This window comes from Bufo bufo, chromosome 2, assembly GCF_905171765.1.
Source record: "Bufo bufo chromosome 2, aBufBuf1.1, whole genome shotgun sequence".
Lineage (NCBI taxonomy): Eukaryota > Metazoa > Chordata > Amphibia > Anura > Bufonidae > Bufo > Bufo bufo.
In genome coordinates, this window is record NC_053390.1 from 154085276 (window position 1) to 154109281 (window position 24006).

Genomic DNA, 24006 nt, shown 5'->3' on the forward strand with positions numbered 1-24006 from the left:
AACATTGGTGTTTCCTTTTGTGCAATGCAACCTGAGGTTGCATAGCAACCGTGGTTTAAACTATTTGCAAAGCCATTAACTCCTTCATATTGCATACATCTATATTTTTTGGTAAAAAATTTAAGGTTAATATAGTCACTTTTCAGGATTTATATAGAATGATGTGTGTGATAGGATTGGTTAATGCTGGCCAACATGCAGCTATCCAGCAGTTGTAATACTACTACTCCCAGCATGGCCTTCAGTAGGCTGATAGCTGTGGGGTATGTGGCAATGATGGGAGTAGTAGTTTCTTACCATCAGGATAGCCACAGGTTGGACATATGTAGTGTAGGCGCTGATAGGGTCATATGGATTTTGTTATTTATTCAGATGGCTCATGGATGCATTTGTCCAAAATTGTTTTTTAATTGATTGTGTTAGCTGCAAGGATTATGCTAGTTTCTTTTTAAATTATTAATAATTTATTTTGTTTGTTTTTTTAAAAACAGTAAAAGACTTAAAAAAAACGCTGGTACTCATGCCGGGACCAATACAGACGCGAAAAGAATTTAAAGGCTCGTAGTGGCGACTGGCGATGGCTCCTTAAAAAAAAAAACATATTTGTATACTCGGCAGCTTGAATTTTTGAAACCGATTATGGAATTAAGGAGGTGAGAGTTTTTAATTTAAAATATATATCCAATGTAATAAAATTTCTGTGTGATAGCGCTGTGTCCGTTTGTGTGTACCCAGTTTTGCACTGGTCATGCATGACCGACGACCTAGATGGACATAGCGCTTCAGACAGGACTTGTTCCGACGATTTTTAATATTTTTTTTAACTTTATAGAACTGTTGATAATCAACTCAAAATCCGGACGCAACAGGGAATATTTCCCAAGAGGCCTCCCAGGCACCACTTGAAGAATCAAGAGAAAAAATTCCAGAAATTCGTATTGAACCAATTATTACTTCTTCTCCAGAAATTAATGCAAATGTGGATACTGCTCCTGTTCAAGAGCAACCTGTTCGCCCTTCCTCAGGCAGACGACGGCGCAGACACGCGGCCGATTCTGATTTAGAAGTTAGGAACTTGATTGATTCTCGGGTTCTACAATTCCTAAATCAGAATCGGTCGGACAGTTTAGAAGAACGAACCATAAGAAGTCTGGCCTCAAGTCTTTCTCGTGTGCCTGAGGAACGGCAAACACGTTGTCTCTCCTCACTGTGCTTATTAATTGATTTATATCGACACAGTGAACCATTTGAAATTGTGCATCGCATGGAGCTGCTACGAGATCAGCAACTAAATATAGAAACGCCTGTTTACAGGTTAAATAGGCCAGAACCTCCAGTGATACATACACCGGGCCCCTTTACCAGGGAATTATTTGACATATAAAATATTGGTTTAAACAAAAAAACTTAATATTTCATGTTTATTTTATTACATTTAAATAATATATGGTTAAAATGTTAACTGTTAATTAAAAAATTTTTTTCAATGATATTGAACATCTTTTTTTAAGATTAAAAAAAAAAAAAGAATTTCACAATGGTGTGAGCAGGACCCGTGTTCCTGCGGGGGATCAGTCTTTACAATCCATTTATGTAGATCAATGTGGTGTTATATTTCTGCACTGGCCCCATTCACTTGTGCACAATTACATTATACAATGAATGGGGCTGGAGCAGAAAAGTAGCAGAACAGTTGTATATATTCAGCACGGAATTGGCCGGCTGTTCCATCAACCGAACATGCAGATTTTTTATTAAAAAAATAAATTTTATATTAATGAACTACTATTAGTGTAGGTCAATAGCATAAAATGAATTTTTTTTTTTCAAAAAAAATCTCGGTGAAATTTCTAGTTTAAATTAGACAGTACATGATGGCTTGCATTGCTTAAATCACTAGAATGCATGTACAGAATGTAGCTTACTACAAACAAAAAAAAAACATGTGCTGTCCCCTTTAAATGCTGATGTTCTATACTTACCTAGTATGCAAAGAAGTTCATTCTTTGTGGATTGCGGGTCTGATTACGTCATGTGTTGTTCAAATTCAGAGATGAACCCAGACATATTCCATTTAAAAATTATTAAATATGGGAAATATTAGAGTTCAGCTCTGAACCTGGACAACAAGAAATGTATACATAAAATTCAAATTTTATATTTAAAATGAGACGTAATTTAAAATGAGGTATTAGAAGGTATTTTCACCAAAAATTAGGTTTTTACAAAATACCTCAGCCCGCAAGCCCACGTCAAGGGTCCTCAATCTCTTGCGAGTCAATAATCTAAACTAACAACAGGAGATCTAACTAAACTAATATTTTAAAAATTTGGGAAAAATTTTAACCAGATTCCAGCTGAAATCAATGTCTTCCACGGATGGCATCCAACTGCCACGACAATGCCCCCTCAGGGCTGCAGAAGTAGTCAGCATAGAGTTCCCGAACAGCTAGTCCAGCTGTTCCAGGTCGTCCAGGCCGGCTCAGGTCTAAACTGACAGGAGAAGTCATATTTAAGCCCAATTCTGCATCTGTGGAGGCATCATGGATCCTGGTGAAGTTGTGTAGTAGTACACAAGCCTGTATCACCAGGGTGGCATTCTCCGGATTCATCTGTATAGATGACAAGAATACTCTCCACTTAGTGGACAGTATTCCAAAAGCGCACTCCACATACTGACGGACGCGAGTCAAGCGATAGTTGAAGATGCGCTTCCTGTCATCTAGATCGCGTCTAGGGAAGGGCCGCATCATGTGGGGTGACAATGCGAATCCTTCGTCTGCCACGATCACAAATGGAGCCGGCGGACCTGCAGATCCGGGTAGTCTACTGGGCTCTGGCAGGGCAAGCTGGTTTGTCTGAAGCCGTTCACCCATTCTGGAAGAACTAAAGATGCGGGCGTCTGAAGTGCTCCCATAGGCCCCGATATCCACAATTACAAACCTGTAATTACTGTCTGCAAGGGCCATCAGCACTACAGAAAAATATTGCTTATAATTGAAGTACCGGGACCCTGAGTGAGGCGGCTTCTTCACACGGATATGCTTACCGTCCAGTGTCCCAATGCAGTTGGGAAACTGCGCTGATTGGTAAAATCCCTTGGCTACAGATCGTCGATCTTCCGCCTTGGGGGTGGGCATCACCGCTTCTCTGAGAGACTGCCATATAACTTTACAGGTATGACAGACAATCCCAGAGATTGTAGAGATTCCTAGTAGAAACTCAAAGTGCAGAGAAGCGAATGAGTTCCCAGTAGCAAGGAATCTGAAAGAAAAAAAAAAGAAAAAGAAAATTTGCTTGCTAACAATCATTTGTAAAAATTATTATTAGATATATTATTTTTAATAAGAAAAATACACTTACCTCAAGGTGACTATCAACCTTTGCTCTGGAGATATACAGTGCCGCATACTTGTGTCCTGGAAACTGAGGTCAGGGTGGAGAGAGACCAGAAGATGGTCAAAAGCCTCCATGGACATACGGCAGTAAGATTTGAACTTATAGGGGTCCTGTCGCAGGTCATTAAATAATGTGTGGAATTGACCTTTCTGAAGTCTCTGAGCAATAATCGGATGTACCCAGTGTCGTCTCCTCTTTGTCCCCGGCTCTTCGTCCAACATAGCTGATTGCCGTCCGAATCTCCGAGAAATAAGCCAGTGAAGGAGTACATTATTCAAGTCTTCAGACATGACGATCGGTGAGATAACTGTAGAAAACTAAGCTAGCAAGGCAGAGATTTCTAACACAGCTCCTACTACACCAATAGCACAATAAAATGGCACCTGTTCTAGAAGATGTCCTCTGTTTTCACCACTTTTGGTACCCTAGCAACATCTTTTACTCCTCCTCTTTTTTGTTTTGAAAAAAAAAAACGGAATCACGGAAACACGGAACGGATTCGGAAGCACTTTATTAAAAAACGGAAGGTTGTACTGAAAAACGGATCCGCAAAAAACAGGAACGTTTATCTGGAAAGGTAAAAATACTGACGTGTGAATGCACCCTAAACCGCGTTTTAACAATCTGGATCTCCTTTCAAAAGCCGCAAGTGTGCTACAATTTCTATGGGCACGTGTGAACTCGCCCACAGGGATCGATTTAATCGTGTGGATCGGGTGGTGACTGTCCGCACGTAAAATCATATTTCCCATCACTTCTTTGCGAAATGTTTCTGTCTGTATTATATGTCCTGGTATTCCCGAAAGTATGCATTTCTATTGACCATTTTTCGATAGGTAATATGGGAATAAGATCAGCTTATTATATATTTGTATTTGTATATGTTTATATATGACAGTCCTTATTATGTTGTATATGCAATTTTATATGCTGGTTATGGGAATTGTCACTTTATATATGGAGGCATCTAATTTAGATGGATGCTACTTGCAACTACATTTCTTGACAATGTGAACAGTCCCTTATACAGGGAATAGAAGGTTCCACCCTTTTCCTTCTTATCCCTTCCCCCACCTCTCCAGGTGGGGGTGGAACCATTTGCTTCCAGCCCAGTATTTAATCCCTGAAAAAGACACTGCTCACAGTTAAGAATAAGAACTTTGTTTGAAACGCGTCAATGTTGCTACACTAGTGGATGCGTGTCCTGTACATTGTTTCTACTGCCTGAACAAAGACTAGGATTTTAGCTACCAAAGAAAACGTGAGTGCTGGAACTTTGTTTTTGATGATTTACTCCAAGATAGCATCTCTTAGAAAACCTTCAAACAGTTTACCCACGACAGATGTTAAATTTACCTGCCTATAGTTTCCAGGTTCTGTTTTTAGACCCTTTTTGAAAATTGGCATTACATTTGCTATGCGCTTATCCTGTGGAACACTCCCTGTCAGTATAGAGTCCTTAGCCCCTTAAGGACTCAGCCCTATTTCACCTTAAGGACTTGGCCATTTTTTGCAAATCTGACCAGTGTCACTTTAAGTGCTGATAACTTTAAAACGCTTTGACTTATCCAGGCCGTTCTGAGATAGTTTTTTCGTCACATATTGTACTTCATGACACTGCTAAAATTGGGTCAAAAAAGTTAATTTTTTTGCATAAAGAAATGCCATATTTACCAAAAATTTTGAAAAATTTGCAAATTTCAAAGTTTCAGTTTCTCTACTTCTGTAATACATAGTAATACCCCTAAAAATTGTGATGACTTTACATTCCCCATATGTCTACTTCATGTTTGTAGCTTTTTGGGAATGATATTTTATTTTTTGGGGATGTTACAAGGCTTAGAAGTTTAGAAGCAAATATTGAAATTTTTCAGAAATTTACAAAAACCCAATTTTTAGGGACCACTACAGGTCTGAAGTCACTTTGCGAGGCTTACATAATAGAAACCGCCCAAAAATGACCCCATTCTATAAACTACACCCCTCAAGGTATTCAAAACTGATTTACAAACTTCGTTAACCCTTTAGGTGTTGCACAAGAGTTATTGGCAAATGGGGATGAAATTTGAGAATTTCATTTTTTTGCCTAATTTTCCATTTTAACCCATTTTTTCCACTAATAAAGCAAGGGTTAACAGCCAAACAAGACTGTATCTTTATTGCCCTGACTCTGCCGTTTACAGAAACACCCCATGTGTGGCCGTAAACTACTGTACGGGCACACAGTAGGGCGTAGTGGGAAAGGTGCGCCGTATGGTTTTTGGAAGCCAGATTTTGCTGGACTGGTTTTTTGACACCATGTCCCATTTGAAGCCCCCCTGATGCACCCCTAGAGTAGAAACTCCATAAAAGTGACCCCATCTAAGAAACTAAACCCCTCAAGGTATTCAAAACTGATTTTACAAACTTTGTTAACCCTTTAGGTGTTGCACAAGATTTAATGGAAAATAGAGATACAATTTCAAAATTTCACTTTTTTGGCAGATTTTCCATAAAAAAAAATTTTTTCCAGTTACAAAGCAAGGGTTAACAGCCAAACAAAACTCATTATTTATGGCCCTGATTCTTTAGTTTACAGAAACACCCCATATGTGGTCGTAAACCGCTGTAGGGGGCACACGGCAGGGCGCAGAAGGAAAGGAATGCCATATGGTTTTTGGAAGACAGATTTTGCTGGACTGGTTTTTTTGACACCATGTCCCATTTGAAGCCCCCCTGATGCACCCCTAGAGTTGAAACTCCAAAAAAGTGACCCCATTTTAGAAACTATGGGTAGGGTGGCAGTTTTGTTGGTACTAGTTTAGGGTACATATGATTTTTGGTTGCTCTATATTCCACTTTTTTGTGTGGCAAGGTAACAAGAAATAGATTTTTTGGCACTTTTTTTTTGTTATTTACAACATTCATCTGACAGGTTAGATCATGTGGTAATTTTATAGAGCAGGTTGTCACGGACGTGGCGATACCTAATATGTATACAATTTTTTTTTATTTATGTACAGTAAGTTTTACACTGATTTCATTTTTAAAACAAAAAAAATGTTTTAGTGTCTCCATAGTCTAAGAGCCATAGTTTTTTCAGTTTTTAGGCGATTATCTTAAGTTGGGTCTCATTTTTTGCGGGATGAGATGACGGTTTGATTGGCACTATTTTGGGGTGCATATGCTTGCTATTACACTTTTTGTGACGTAAGATGACAAAAAATGGCTTTTTTTACACCGTTTTTACTTTTATTTTTTTACGGTGGTCACCTGAGGGGTTAGGTCATGTGATATTTTTATAGAGCCGGTCAATACGCGTCAATACCTAATATGTATACTTTTTTTTTATTTATTTAAGTTTTACACATCGATTTCATTTTTGAAACCAAAAAAATCATGTTTTAGTGTTTCCATCACCGATGTCAGTAATGTGCTGACACCCTGGTATAACCACTGTCCACCAACGATTTTTCAAGGGGAGGCGGGCAGGGGATCGCGATCCCGCCTGCCGCACCACCCGCCTCCCGCACCTCCCGCACCGCCTGCGGTATTTCGGGCATTTTAAAGTTCGATCCCTGGGGTCAGAGACCGCGGGGATCAGAATCGGCTAAAAGCGCAGCAAACTGCAGGTCTGAATTGACCTGCGGTTTGCTGCGATCGCCGATACGGGGGGTCACATGACCCCCCCGGCGTTGTGACAGGATGTCGGCTGAATGATTTCAGCCGGCATCCCGTTCGGATTAACCCCCTGGGGAGCCGCAATGTTATTTTAAACTCATGACGTACCGGTACGTCATGGGTCCTTAAGGACTCGGGAAACATGCCGTACCGGTACATCCTAAGTCCTTAAGGGGTTAAATATCAGAAATAAGGGTCTGGGTACTTAATTCTCTTAGGATACAGGGGTGTATGCCATCTGGTCCTGACGATTTGTCTATTTTAATCTTTTTAGGATGCCGCTGTACTTCTTCCTGGGTCAGACAGGGCACATTTAATGTGGAATTTACTTTTATATTTTGCATTTCATCTAACAGTTTATTTTCCTCAGTGAATACAGTGGAGAGAAAAATATTTAATAGCTAACATTTTAGGGTTTTGCTTTCTTTGGCAATTAATCTCTCGGTCTCTAGTTTGGCTGCTTTTATTTGTTTTTTAGATATTACATTTTTTTCATTATAGTTTTTCAGTGCTTCCTCTCTACCCTCCTGTTATTGTTATTATTAATATTAGTTTTCCTGTTTTTTGCAGTAGTGGCGGTACTACTGCAGTAACGCAGCGTCAGCTATAAGTTCACAGAGGATAAAAGCGCCAGTGTAATATCGTTTTCAAACATTACAGAACAACATATATGGGACAATGTGATATTTTATTTTTTTAAGTATGATTGCATTATGAGAAGAACTTAAAATATTTGTGTCAATCTATAGAGTTCAGGACTTGCATGACACTGTGTGTTATGAACTGAAAAGAGTATCAGCACTTTTTCATAAAAGTTAAGGAACACATTGCTTCAGCAACATCAGAGGATTAAATAGATGAGAAAATGGGGACTTTTCAACAGACTTTAAAACTGCTAATTTATTACATCATGCTAATTAAAAGATGCTGACTTTGTAATGGAAATGCATAGAGCCTGAGTAGAAAAGCTGTTAAGATAATTATATTTGTTACACAGGGGGCATAGTAGATTACAATTATTAGAATGCTGACATACTGCAGGGATGTTGATAACCACTTATTTTTACATGGAGGACCACATTTTGCAATTTCCTCAATTTGTGTCCATTTGTATTTTACTCTGATGTATTTTTCATTTAATAATTGATAACCCATATGTGCCCATATTCTCTCTAGTAATGCCAAGAAAGACATTTTTAAGTGGAAAATCACTTGTTACAGAACAACTCGGAGATAAGATAACGAGTATGTCCAACCGGATGAACCAGTTAACTTTTTTAAGAGAAAATATGGTTAGGTAGCAAAAATGTTTTAACATTTTATATATTTTATAAAAAAAAGTGTCAATAGCATGTCACATTTTTATCCCATATATTTCTATAATGAATTGTGCAGCATTTTGGTAGTTAAAGAGGTTGTGTCATCTGAGACATTGGTGGCATATTGTTAGGATATGCCACTAATTTCAGCACCTCCCAGCACCAATGTGAAAAAGAGTGCACCACACATGTTTGGCTATTTTTGGAAGTCTCATAGAAGTGAATAGAGAGCACACCAAACATGCACAGCCACCTCTCCATTCATGTCTATGGGACTGTTGGAAATAGCCGAGCCAGCACTCGGAACTCCCGTAAAAGTATGAGGCAGCCATGCATGGGCTGTTTGCTCTTGTTCACTTTGGGGGCCCCATTCTAACATTTGTTGCATATCCTAGCAATATGCCACCAATGTCTCAGATGAGACAACCCCTTTAAGACCTATCTTCAGGGTAGGTCATCAAAATAAGAGAGGTAGCTGACACTCGCCAACTCTACCAATCAGCTTGCGTGAGCACTGCGTCCTCCCCAATGTTTACCTGCATAGGACACAAACCTGGTGACTATTGGAGTCAATTTTTGTGAATGCTGGTGTGAATAGCATAATTTACTTCTATGAGTCTGTGAGCTGCCTGTATGCAATCCAGGTTGCGCACAGAAAATATGTTTATGTGAATAAGCATGAAACCTAAAATAGTTTTAATGCTAGTGATTTTAATGTGTAATATTAGATTTTCATGTGGTACATTGTGTGCTGGTGCTAGGTCTAGAAAGTATCTGGTTTCCAATCAACTGTGCCCATTCTATTGGGAAAGTTCAGGCCCAGACACCATTATTGATTGGAAAGACCACAGTGTCTGCCCAAGTTGCCAAACATGATCTACATTTCATTAAAGCTTACCATCAAAGTACAAAGTATATGAATAAACTGTATTCTTTTCTAATGTAAAATGCTACAAATGCTACACTTAGCTCATGGTATTATTTAGTCTTTCACTTTTTAGTTTGATGTAGAATTTCCTAATTCCTTGACCTTTTCCAAATATAGGCACCTCTATTTTGTTGCAGTCTATAGCCTACTTGTAGTAATGTTATTGGAAAGAATAATTTCAGAGTAGTCCTTTACCTAAAGTGAGAATTTGAAGTTAAATATAATAGACTTGGAAATTGTGTTTCACTATACTGTAAACAGAATTCACGGTGGAGCTAGATATTAATTTCCACCTAAAGGTATCTTCGTTGACAATTCTAAGTAAAAGTAGTCAGTGCTGTGTGGGACATTGCCATGGCCAAATCTTTAAATCAAAGAAATGTCAAAGGAATGTCTGTGCTTCACAGACAACCACAGGCTTTTTCCTATAGGATTTGACTTGCAAACACATGATATTACTATCTAGAAACATAGAATGTGTCGGCAGATAAGAACCATTTGGCCCATCTAGTCTGCCCAATATATCTGAATCCTATGAATAGTCCCTGGCCCTATCTTATATGAAGGATAGCCTTATGCCTATCCCATGCATGCTTAAACTCCTTCACTGTATTTTCAGCTACCACTTCTGCAGGAAGGCTATTCCATGCATCCACTACTCTCTCAGTAAAGTAATACTTCCTTATATTACTTTTAAACCTTTGCCCCTCTAATTTAAAACTGTGTCCTCTTGTGGTAGTTTTTCTTCTTTTAAATATGCTCTCCTCCTCTACCGAGTTGATTCCCTTTATGTATTTAAAAGTTTCTATCATATCCCCTCTGTATCTTCTTTCTTCCAAGCTGTACATGTTAAGGTCCTTTAACCTTTCCTCAAGCCTCAGAAGATAAATTAAAGTGGACTTAATTTTTTAATAGTTTGAATTACAATGTTTGGTCCATGAGAAATCCATTTTAATACAATTTAGCACCATAAGTTCATTATGGATATATAGTATAATATAGGCATGCAGAAATGCAAACAAGTATATGCTAATCTGTTATCTTGAACCAATTAACTGTATTAAGTATAATATTATTCACATTACATGATGCCTACCTAAACCCTGCATTCATTCTATTGCTAGAATCGAATTTCCAAATGTCAGAGAAAAACATACAGAGGTGGTCAGACAACTGGTAAGTAAATCAGTAACAGTAAATAATTTTTTGTGGGATGAATAGACTTTTCAAACAAAACTTGAAAGGCGTTTTGCAAAAGACTAACTATTCATACTGACATTTGTCAGGAATCATGAGTGGGCAAATGGTCTGATTAGGCATAAAACAATCTTATTACCACTCTACAAATGTGACAATAAAAAAAACCTAAAAAAAACATATCCCATCCAGTATGTTATAATAGGGGGAGATAATGTACACAACTTTTTGCATCACTTTCTGGTGTCCTTGGAAACTGCACAGAGAAAAATGACAGTTATAGGTTAGGTTTTTTCTTCTTGTTGTCATCTTCCACTCTACCTTTTCTCCCTCATATATGTAAACTACGACAAACACTTAACTCTATTAGTTATATTCTAGTTGTGACAAGTATTTTAAGCTTTAATGTATTAGATATAAATGGGAGTGACAAGGTTAAAAAATTATGACTATAATGGCTCCTTTACATGGGACAATGTTCGGGGCAATTATCGGGAAGGAGAATTGTTAAGAACAGTCATTCCCGATATCTGCCCTGTCTAAAGGTTTTGCCGTTCATCCAACAGGCGAGCGAACACTCGTTGATTGGGTGAGAGCTAGTGTTGGTCGAGCACCAAAGTGCTTGTGTGCTCTGGTGCTTGAGTAAAACACTTCCCGATGCTCGGGTGCTCTACAGACACAAAAATAATTTTCCCCCTCTGGGAACAGCCTAGGCTTGGGGATCAAATCAATTGTAGCAGAATCAAGTGGTCTGAAAAAGAGTGTATGACACTCTGAGATCTCCTAGAACTACTTTTTTTTTTTTTCTTTCTAGTCTCTCATTTTTTTTACTCTATTTTCTTTTTCTCTCTCTACAAAATTTGCCCAAAAATTCTGCGTCAGATGAAACCTGATTTTTTTTTACAAAAGTTGTAATAAAAGAGATTTGTTTAAAATTGATTTACTCATGACCACCAAATGGTGAACTCAGATGGGGCAGATTTGCTGTGGATCTGAGCAGATTACAGTAGCAGACAAGTGGATGAGATTTTATATTTCAGTACAGAAAAAAAGGTCCCAATCATTCTTTAGTGGATTTGACACAGATTTCCACCACAGATTTTACCACTTTTCAAAACAAAATCAACTGGAAACACGTGCAGATTTTGCTTCAGATTTCCTGCACTTTTTGAGGCTAGATCTGCTGTGGAAATTTTCCACTGTAGTGGATTTATCCAAGATTAACCAAGACTAGGTGGGGATCTTAGGAGTATGTGACCAAAGACCACATAGCCTCCTAAATGACTGCCTGAAAATATTCCTCAGTTACTAAACAAGATCAGCTCTAGAACACAGTTTACAGTTTGTACAATAACGTGAAGAAGAGGAAAATTAAGAACAAGTAGGTTTTTATTATTTATGTGCTTTAAGATTAAGTATTTTATATACATAAAAATTCCATAAACTTTAAATTGTAAATGGTATCAAATGAACATTATAAATCCTTAACTAGAATCTTATAGACAAGACACTGGTTAAATCTTATTTCAAGGTAACAAGGAACAAAGTGTCAATGACATTAAATAATGTTAATACTTATTCATGAATTAGAAATACGGTCATGTTTAAATCTCGTCACTTCAATTTTCCATTCATATACCCCAAATCCAAGGATTAACACTGTTCTATTTGTGTGGGCCATTGTAAAATCTGGCAAAGCCACTGTTTGTTAATGTTTAAGAATGCATAGAGCTGTGTTTATGTTGCTATGGATTACCTATTCCACTGTTTGGAGACCATTGTCCTCTGCTTCATTTACAATGACAATGATAAAGAAACAGCTCACTCAAATTTGTGCTTGAAATGCAAAAGACTTACCAACCTAAAAGTCATGCATTAAAAAATGATGTAAGGACAAACTGTGATGTTCTTTTCATGTCACTGGATCAGTATGCATATAAATTGTGCAGAATATACCATTTAATTCATATTTTCTGAATAAAAAAATCTTCATTGAAATGAATGAATGAATGAATGAGATTGTTACTTTATTATACATGTGATCTTCATATTCCAAAATAATTACTTTACTCCTAATTAAACAAAAAGGTATAATAGGCCATGGACTACAAAATACCTGCGAAATCGCACAGGGCAAAGGCATTTTTTGGAGATCCGGTGACGTACCTGGCTCTCCATGGAGCTGCCAGGAAGCCCGGTGACGTCACTGGCACTGATGGGCGGGCTTTAGAGCTGCCCTAGCCAGTAAAACGGCTAGGGCAGCGCTAAAGCATGCCCATCACAGCCGGGGACGTCACTGAACACACTGCCGGGCGCAAGCTTCCGCCCGGCAGTGTGTGATTGTAAACAAAAGAGCCCTTGCCCTGCGTGATCTAGCGCAGGGCAAAGGAGAGCATTGGAGCATGAACTGCTCCGATGCTCAAGTCAGGTGGCTGCCGGGGTGAAATTCTGGGTATGTCCGGGTTCAGCTTTGAACCCGTACAACCCCTTTAAGGGGAGCCTGTCACCATGACAATGTTGTCCCCATCTACTGTCAGCATGTTATAGAGCAGGGAGAGCTGAGCTAAGACTGATGAGTGGTATCACTAATTGACAGTTTTCCCTGTATGCATACGTGGCGAAACACGTGTCGAGGTTGAGGCACTTGGGGATCCATTGGCATCAATGAGCAGCAGCAACATGGGCATGTAATGTGAGACTCTGTGTGGGTTGGACTCGCGGTATCAGTTATTATTTAGCAGTTATTAATCACCAGCCACATTTTCATACAGCCGCAGTCTTACCATTCACCTGGGTTTCAAATGAGGAGGATGCCAGGACAGTTGGGATAGTCATGTTATATGATTGTGGGGATATCGTATTGTCATCACTACCCATTACTCATTCCATCGTCATCCGACTCCCTTAATTTGATGCAACTGTGGCTGCTCAGGGTGCAATTTTCCTCAAGTGCCATTCTCCACATTGTTAAGCCCTATTTTAGAGGCTCGTTTTCTCATGTCCTATCCCTTTTGACCAACACTTGTATTGATTCTTCTATGTATTTCAATAAAAGTAATTATTTTTACATTAATAGCATCCTCGTTTTTTGGTGTTTACTTGTGTTTTTTTGAGGATTGATGCGTTGTAACTGTGGGTTGTTGTAGGTTTAAAAAAATAAAATAAAAATTCCCTGTATGCATATGCATATAGAGATAACCAGGCCAGTCTGACCATATACCTTACTGGGAGTACCAGGTCCCCCTACTGATTTCAACTGTATCACTGTCCTCGGGATGGCGATGCAGTTGAAAAGTGCAGTGAGGCACAGGAGCAGATGTTTCCCTGCTCTGCTATTCACCCTTATAGGCCTGTGACCTAGTCTAGTAGGCCCAGGGCCTATAAAACAGTAAATTAGCACAGCCAGTCACAAAGCAATGACATTATCGTGAACACCTGCTTCAGGACACATAATGATGACATCATCGCGACTGGCAGCCTGCATCTTGGTATCAGTCTGTAAGCCGCAAGAAACGGGGAACAGGACCCAGGTATTATCTTTTTTTTCTTCTTGGCCACTTGGAGACATGGTGGAATTACCAGGGTGGGAATTAGTGGGGGACATTACCCTGGGGCACATTACTGTGGACACTGTGGGAGACATTTCTGGGAGCACTGTGGGAAACATAAATTGGATCACTGTGGGGGACATTGCTAGAGGCAAAATATGGACATTACAGGGGGCACAGTGGGGGACATTACTGGGCGCATAGTGCGGGACATTACTGGGGGCACTGAGAGGACATTGCTGGCATCACAATAGAGGGGGGGTTAGTGAGGGCCATGGGATCTTTAGTGGAGGAACTGTAAGGGACATTATTGGGAGCATTGCAGAAGACATTACTGCGGGCACTGTGGGTGACATAACTTGGAGCACTGAGGGGGACATTACTTGGGGCACAGTAGGGAACATTACTAGGATCACTGTGGGGATATTACAGGGGGCACTGTGGGGACATTGCTGGCAGTACTATAGGGGGCATTATTGCACTATAGGCAGCATTATTGAGGGCACTATTAGGGGGATTTTTAATAGTGGGGCACTATGAGGGTCATTACTGGGTGGAATTTTAAATATTGGGGGCACTATAGGTGGCATTACTGCAGGTACTGGGGCATTCTAATAATGGGGCACTATAGAGACATTTTTAGAACTGGGGATATTATTCTTGCTGGATATATTGAAACATTATTACTAGGGGTTTGATATGGGTTATTATTGCTGGAGGCATTATGGGGCAGTTTTATTATGGGGCATTTTACAGGACATAATTATTACTCGGGACACAATAGGGGACACTAATACTGGGCACCCAGCTGACCGCAGCAACACAGTTCCTATTCACGTGGGATGCCATTTCCTGTACCACGTGGGACGCAGCAAGAACATCCAGGGATCCAGGACGCCGCAGCGGAGAGAGACGCCGAGGGAGCATCGAACCACGTGCGCACCGACGCCATCCAGGATCGGACCATCGCCCGCATACACCAGGGTATTGCGAACCTAGAACTTTTTCACAGCCGCTCTCTGAGACCCAGAACTAATGGGGTAAGACCATTATTTAAGCGGCCATTTACCCAGGATACAAGAGGAACACATCAGTGCTTATGCTACTATTAGTTTTATTCTATTTTATGCAGTTTATTTTACCTTGGTTTTTATTACCCTACACATTGTGCACATTTATGTGTTTTAATAAGACCTCTATACAGACTGATCACCTGTATAAGTAGGCAACCCATAATTTAGAGGGGTGTACATATAGTCCAAACGACTACCCACTTTTTTATAATACATCAACTTGTGTCCAAGACATCACTGAACTGAAAGATTCAGCGGGGTATATATTTTATATGTAACTAATAAATAACATGTACCATCATGTATCCTTGCTTGGACTGTCCTATATGCTGCTGACTGTTAGTTATCCAATAAAGTCTTCCCGGAGTGTTGTACCCTCATCCTGTTGTCACGGATGGTGTACAGGAAACAAGACAATGCAATACAATAATGACTCACTGGATCCACAACTAAGGAACAAAAGGGAGACCCCTACATGAGACCTGCCACTCTCCCTAATTGCTCAGCCTATGCGAACACCCCAAAGGTGGATGGGCGCATATCCACGTACGGCTATCTAATACCTGAAGACCCTACAATAGTGAGGGGACACGACCACCGGCTCCCTACACTAGACACGGAGGGAGTCAGGGTCACCTGAAAATCCAGCAGACAGAAAATCACAAATAAAGGAACAGCACTTATCTTGCAGAGGACTGGGAAATAGAAACAGCAAGCACACACACTCCAGGAAGTTGTATAAGCCGCAACCTAATGCATCATGGGGAGGAACTTAAAGGGAAGCAATCAGTCCAACTGCATGACAACTGAGATAGACTAACGAGATGAGGAACTTAACCAAAACAAAGAAACTCAAGGAGGAGGATCTAGAAAGCTCCTGTCAGAGCTTCTCAACTGTCTGGTTGTGACACCTGTGTTGTTTGAGTAGTGTTCCAGCCACAGGAAAGAAGTATGGTTGTTCGGTGGTATAAGCCCTGGCCCAGCATTATCTTTATAAAGATAGCCAGTCCGTTAGACAAGAGCACCCACTGACCCTCATGTCTCCAGAACTGGCGGCAGCAGCGTGATACTGCCCATCCTTGCTGATTCGGGGGAGCTGCAAGGTACTGGTGTTTGTTGACACCATCTGATGGCTCCAAGATCAGGGGAGCATATAGACATACCCAGCAGGCCATAGGTGAGGCATAAACAACATGCTTTGGACACCACCATGTACAACACCACTAGCTCGGCCTTGGGAAGAGGACCGATTTGGATGTCAATACCTGGTCGGAAATCGGTCCTTTGGGAAGCCCAGAGGTTGAACTCGGCGAGGTTGAACCTGAGGAATCAAACAGCTTACAAGATCAAGGATCCAGTGGCAATCTAGGATCAACAACCCTGTCCCAAGCAGCCTGGGTTCCAAGAGTTGTTTGTCACATTGGAGCCCGGAGAGGGCTTGCATCCTTGAATCAGTTTTGGGAGTTCCAGTACATCAACCACCAGCTCCGGCTACTACCCTTTGGTGGTCCCCTGCCAAGGAAACCATCTACGATACAGGGACGTGCTAGTGTTTAATGAGTCCAGTACCGACATTGATAAACATCTGCAAAGGTTTGAGACCCTGATGCTGATTAGTGCTGAGCGGCAGGGGCAATATTCAAATTCGCGATATTTCACGAATATTTTGTAGAATATTCGTCATATATTCTCGAATTTGAGATTATACTCTTAATTGCAAAAATCGGCAATGCAATATTCGCGTAATGCGTGCAAAATACAGGCGTGGGTCACTTATGCTACATTTATCAAACTGGTATAAGTTTCCTGAGACTGGAGAAAATGGTTGGCACGGCAGAACATTAGAATAGCTTTATATGCAGATAGAGTGCTCCAATATATTTGCGAATTTACAGCAATTAATGATGCGCATATTTTTTCTTAATACATGCAATTATGTTTATAGCATGTACAGGTGCAAAGTTCATTTATTTCAGTAATGCAACTTAAAAGGTGAAACTAATATATGAGATAGACTCATTACATGCAAAGCGAGATATTTCAAGCCTTTATTTGTTATAATTTGGATGATTATGGCTTATAGCTTATGAAACCCCAAAGTCACAATTTTGAGGTACCCTTTGCTCAGGGGGCATGGATTAATAAGCTAACTAGAGTGTAACACTTTGAGCCTAGAATATTATACCTTTTCACAAAATTCAAATTTTAAGATGCATTAATGCAATTCCTTTTAATTTGCATTACTGAAATAAATGGGCTTTTGCACGATATTCAAATTTTTGGAGTTTCACCTGTATGTATGGACTTCAAAACCTATTACACTGCCGAACACCCTGCACTAGAACCTATCAGCTACACTATAGATCAATCTAACCTACACTGACTATCTCCCCCTAACGATCTGAATTATATATAAGTTAACTGTCTAATGTAATACAACAAAGCACAGAGCACAGCAATGACACTGCTGTCTCTTTCATAACTGCAATAAACTTTAGAAAATTGCTGCTGGGGAGGTTCTTATATAGTAAGGGGTAGGCAACTTTCCTATTGGTTGCAAGGGATGTTTCTAAGCTGTGAGAAAGCCTTCTCATTGGCCCACAAGCTACAAGAAGGGAGGGATGATCACTTGCTGTGTACTGTGTTAAAAAAAAACCAAAAAAAACAAACGAAATATTTGATTTTACGAATATATAGCGCTATATTCTAAACATTTGCAAATTCTCGAAGTGCCGATATTCGCGATTAAAATTCACTGTTTGAATATTCGTGCTCAACACTAATGCTGATGCACCAGGTGCCCAAATTTGATTGGGCCAAATACCTGTAGCCTAGTTTGCTGTCCGGTCTCTTCGGCCCTGGGATCGCCTGGACACCTCATAGCCCCTTTTTACCATCACCCCCTAGAGCAAGCAGCCCAACTGGCTGATAAGTTTATTGACAATTGATTCTGCTGGAGGTCCGCAATGTCCACCAATCTTAGGAGACCCCCCCAACCAGGGATATGAGCTGCCCCCACCACCATCAGGCCCTTGAGCAGGACTATTCCGCTGCCCAGGTCAAAGGCTTACAAGCAGGCAGGGGCGTTGCTAGGGTCTCAAAAGATCCGGGGCACAAGCCCCAATAAATATGTTTCCCCCCCCCCCCCTGCACTTTGCTGTACTTGCTATACAGCAGCACTTACCTGTCACATCCAGGGCCTCCAGGTGACGTCTCCTCTCTGTCATCATCTTCTTTGTAGATCTTCTCTCTCATCATCTTCTCCACTCGGTCTGGACAACTTCTCTTAGCCGCCTCGTCTCTGCAGAGTGTGACACACAGACATCTTAGCTTCCTCACATTCTATCATTATCCCCCAACTGGAGTCCCCACAGTGTTATCCTGCTGCTTTATGTGCCCCCCCCCAGGGGTGCAGCTATAGGTGGTGCAGAGGTAGCAGTCGCTACCGGGCCCAGGAGCCTGAAGGGGCCCAAAGACACTTGTGCCGCATAAGAAGGCACACAAAGCACTGAGGGAAGGGAGGCCCAAGCTGAACTCTTGCACCGGGGCCCATGAGCCTATAGTTACGCTCCCCCCCCAATGCCCCCAAATACTATCCTGAATAAACATTACTGCCCCCCATAGTAATAGTGCTCCTCATAGTCCCACCAATAGAAATTCCCTTCTAGAATGCCCTCATTAGTAACACTGCCCCAACCGTGATAATGCTCCTCAACAATGCCCCCATTAGTAGAAGAGCCCTCCCATATTTATAATACCCTCACAGAGTCCCCAGTAGAAATAAGGCCCTCTATTGTTCCCCCAGTGGTAATAAAGCTCCCTACAGTCCCCTCAGTAGTAATAAGGCCCCCATAGTGCGCTTAGTAGAAATAAGGCGGATCTTTAAGACCCTCCTATAGAGCCCCCAGTAGTAATAAGACCGCCTATAATGTCCCCTGGATCTGCAGTGCCCCCTGCAGTTATAATCCTCCCTCCACCATACAGTCCCATGTAAATACCATCACCTCCTCCCCAGCCGCCTCCAACGCACAATCCCATGTAAACATCACCCCCTAAGGCTACTTTCACACTTGCGTTTGTGCGGATCTGTCCTGTACTTGTACAGGACGGATCCGCACCGATAATACAAACAAATGCATTTGTTTAGGACCGATTCGTTTGTATTAGATTTGAATTTCTAAGTCCCAATACGGATCCGTCCTGACTTACATTGAAAGTCAATGGGGGACGGATCCGTTTACAATTGCACCATTTTGTGTCAATGCAAAGGGATCCGTCCCCATTGACTTACATTTTAAGTCAGGATGGATCCGTTTGGCTACGCAAGGCCATGCGGACACAAAAACGCTGCTTGCAGCATTTTGGGGTCCGCCTCCAGAACGGAATGGAGGGCCGTACGGAGCCGAACGAATGCATTCTGAATGGATCCGCATCCATTCAGAATGCATTGGGGATAAACTGATGCATTTGGGTCTGCTTGTGAGAGCCTTGAAACGGATCTCACAAGTCGATCCCCAAACGCAAGTGTGAACGTAGCCTAAACATTAAGTCCCATGTACATAAACATCATTCCCCCACCATCTACTTTCAACATACAATCCCATGTAAATAACATCACTCCCTCCCCCAGCCACTTCAAGCACACAGTTCCATGTCAATAACATCCCTCCCTTCAGCCCTAGCATACATCCCAGTTAAATAACTACAACTCCCAGCATTGCTCTGCCTCTCCCTTCACTTTCCTCTCCTCATGTACAGACATCACCATTAGGCTCCTTCTCCTCTTCACTCCGTTCCAATCCTGCACTGGTCACATGATGGTGACATCATCCAGGTCATCCTATCACAGCCTGTTTTGCTGATCACATGACCTGTGATGTCACCACAGGTCCTTCAGCTCTTCCCAGTGTATTAGATTCAATTGTATTGCCGTTCTGTGTACGGCAATACAGTTGTATCTAGCAGGCAGGACATTCAGGGCATGGGACAAAACATCCGGGGCCCAGGCCCCGAATGTTTTAACCTAGCGACGCCCCTGCAAACAGGGCCCATGATTTGCCCAACCCGAGACGCTGTTATATGTGCGGGCACCTCAGTCACTTTCACCAAGATGAGCCATCAGGGTCTGAGGAATTATACCCCTGGGATATACCAGCAGCGGAGGATGTGATATACCCTGTCCACTCCATGTGACAGGTTGGCCATCCTACCCCAGCCAACCTCCATCCTCATATCCAGCCGGTCATGGTCAATAACTTCCAGGCCCAGGGACTTTGGGACACTTGATCTTCCATCACCTTGGTCAGCCTGGATATCTCCCCCCCCCAGAACACCATCTACAGGGGTGCCAAGTGACAATCTCCCTGGCTGGGGGCCAGGGCTCGGACATCACTCTGGCATGTGTTCAGTTGGACTCGGGGAACGACAACGGAAAGGTTGAAGTGGGGCTCCTGGTTGGCCTTCCAACACCTGTTATTTTGGGTAATGACCTAGGGCAAGAGATGTCCAGCCAGTTTGTCACATTGATCACCCACAGCCAAGCCAAGCAGCTCCCTGATGTGGATCCTTCTGCAACTTCTTCTGAGAATACCCAACCATCCAAGTCTCTGTCATCCTCCTCTTAACCGGGGGTGGTGAGTAATCCTGACCAGAATGTGACCATTGACAGGGGGAAGGTAGATCATAAGGAGTTTAGGGAAGACCAACTCACAGACCCCACCCTAGAGCTTGTCTGCTGTGCAGCTGCCTTACCTGGGGGAGGGAACCAGGGGGGAATATACAGATGGGAGAAGGTTTTTTTTTTTTATACAGGAAAAAGCCTTAATCCTGCCCAGAGAAATCCTGGACCCACATCTATCAGCTAGTGGTGCCCCAACAGTGCTGACCCCAACTCCTGTGCCTGGTCCATGATGTCCCTGCAGCTGGGCACATGAGGATCAAAAAGACCCAAGTCCATCTGCTGCGTAGTTTTATTTTGGCCGGGGGTCACTCAGAGGTTCAGAAATACTGAGCCTCTTGCACAGTATGTCAAAGGATAGGGGCAGCACCCTGCTGTGCCCCGCTTCAGCCCATACCCTTGATAGGTTAACCTTTCAAGAGGGTTACCATATATTCAGTAGGTCCCTTAGCCATCTCAAGCCGCAGTGGAAAGAAGTTCAGCCTCACCCTGGTCAAGTTTGCCATCCGGAGGCCGTTGCCCTGTCACCCAAGTGGCTCAAGCTCTACTGACATCTTTATTCGAGTAGGGTTTCCTCAGGAGGTACTGACCTACCAGAGGGTCCAGTTCCAAAGTGAGCTGATTCAAACCCTCTGGGAGAAACAGGGTCAGCTCCATTCACACACACCCCCCCCCACCACCCTCAAACTAATGGGTTGTGTAAGTGCTTCAAAGGAAAGCTCAAACAACTCATTATCCGCTATGTGGAATCTGAGGGGGGAGACTGGGAGAAAAACCTGCAGAAGCTCCTCTTCGCCTACCAGGAGGTGCCACAGGATTCTACCCGGTTCTCACCCTTCAAATTCCTATACGGCCAGAAGGTACGGGGCCTTTGGAGCTGATACAAGAGTTGGGAGGAGGAGAGGAGGTTCCCTTTCTGGATTTTGTCTTAAAGTTTAGGGTATTTGGAAAAAGCTCAGGAAAGGCAACAACGATGTTACAACTAGAGATGGGCGAATCGAATGGAATTTGATTTGCCTAGAAGCCGAATTTCCTCGTGCTTCGTGTCAGCAAATCAATTAAACCTTAAATAGTATAAAAAAAAAAAAATTCAAACTTACCTCCTCCATTTGCTTGCGACGGGCCGCCAGCCTCCATCTTGCTTGAAGATCTCGGCCGAAATCACGGCGTGATGATGTGATCTCGCGCCGCACGGGATTTCAGCCAAAATTTTCAAGCAAGATGGCGGTGGCTGGCCCTTCGCGAGCAAATGGAGGCAGTAAGTTTGATTTTATTAACTTTTTTATTCTTTATTTTACACTCAGATGCCGCGATCATCTGAGGGGTACAATGCCGCAATCGGCGCTATTGCAGTTTCCTGTCATTGCACCCGCTACTTACAAAAAAAATTGCTTTGTGACGAAGTAACTTGTCACAAAGCAAATTTTTTTGTAAAATTCGGCTAAGCAGCCGAATTAAATTTATATAAATTTGCTCATCTCTAGTTACAACCATGCTGCCCACCTGTGAGAATTTGCCTGTGGGCAGAAGGTTCTAGTACTCATACCGGTATGCAAAAACAAGATGCATGCCATGTGGGCAGGTCCGTTCACCATTACCAGGAAATGCGGGAGCACTGACTACAAAGTGGCCCTGGATCGAGCAGGTATTCATCAATGGACCTATCGTGTCAACAGGTTAAAAGCATATGAGGAAAGGGATTTCACCAACTTAGCAGTTTGTTACCCCCTTCAGATAACCCAGACGTGGACCAGATCCCTGACCTGTTAGTGGACTCCAAAAGAGAAGTGGGGGTAACGGATAACCTATTGGGTTAGTTGCTTAGTCCATCACAGAAGCAGCCTTTAAAAAACCTGCTTGGAACATATGGACACTGATCACAAGTCGGTCTGGTCGAACACCCCTGGTCCAGCATCATGTCAACACAGGGGCAGCCACTCTGCTCAGGCAATCCGTCTACTGAATGACACCTCCAGTGTCGTCAATGATGAAAGCTGGACGACATGCTGACTATTGGGGTCATAGTTCCTTTCTATAGCCCCTGGGTTGCCAGTGTAGTGCTGGTACCCAAGAAGGAGAAGAGTACTAGTTTCTATGTGGACAATAGGCAAATCAATGAGGCCACCGCTGCATGAACTACTGGACAGGTTAGGGGGGTCCCGGTTCATATCTACCCTCAATCTGAGCAATGGAAATTGGCAGATCCAACTCCCGAAAGAGGCTCAAGAGAAGTCCACGTTCATCACCTCTTTTGACTTGTATGAGTTTACCAGCATGCTATTTGGGATGAAGAACGCCCTGGCAACATAACAAAGAATGGTCTATGAACTTCTAGAGAGATGTCAGGGGTATGACCAGGACTGCCTGGATTACATTGCTATCTTCAGTGACACCTGGCAAGAGCATCTCCAACACGTTTCCCAGGTGATGCAGTGAGTAGCCAATGCCCGGCTCACCATCCGGCCTGACAAGTGCCAGATGGGGATGGCCTAGGTGCTATACCTGGGACATCAGTAGTGTTGAGCGCGAATATTCTAAAAGCAATTTTTTATCGCAAATATCGGCATTTTGAAAATTTGCGAATATTTAGAATATAGTGCTATATATTCGTAATTACAAATATATATATATTTTTTTAACACAGTACACATCAGGTGATCATCCCTCCCTTCTTCTAGCTTGTAGGCCAATGAGAAGGCTTTGTCATAGCTTAGCAACATCCCTAACAACCAATAGAAAAGTTGCCTACCCCTTAATATATAAGAACCTCCCCAGACGCTATTTTCTAAAGTTTATTGCAGTTATGAAAGAGACGTTTATCCCCAATTACAGCACTGTAGCAAAGCCCCTCATTGAACTCATCACCAAAAAGTATGCTCACAACCTCATCTGGACCCCAGAATGTGAGTTTGCATATAGAAACATAGAAACATAGAATGTGTCGGCAGATAAGAACCATTTGGCCCATCTAGTCTGCCCAATATATCTGAATCCTATGAATAGTCCCTGGCCCTATCTTATATGAAGGATAGCCTTATGCCTATCCCATGCATGCTTAAACTCCTTCACTGTATTTGCAGCTACCACTTCTGCAGGAAGGCTATTCCATGCATCCACTACTCTCTCAGTAAAGTAATACTTCCTTACATTACTTTTAAACCTTTGCCCCTCTAATTTAAAACTGTGTCCTCTTGTGGTAGTTTTT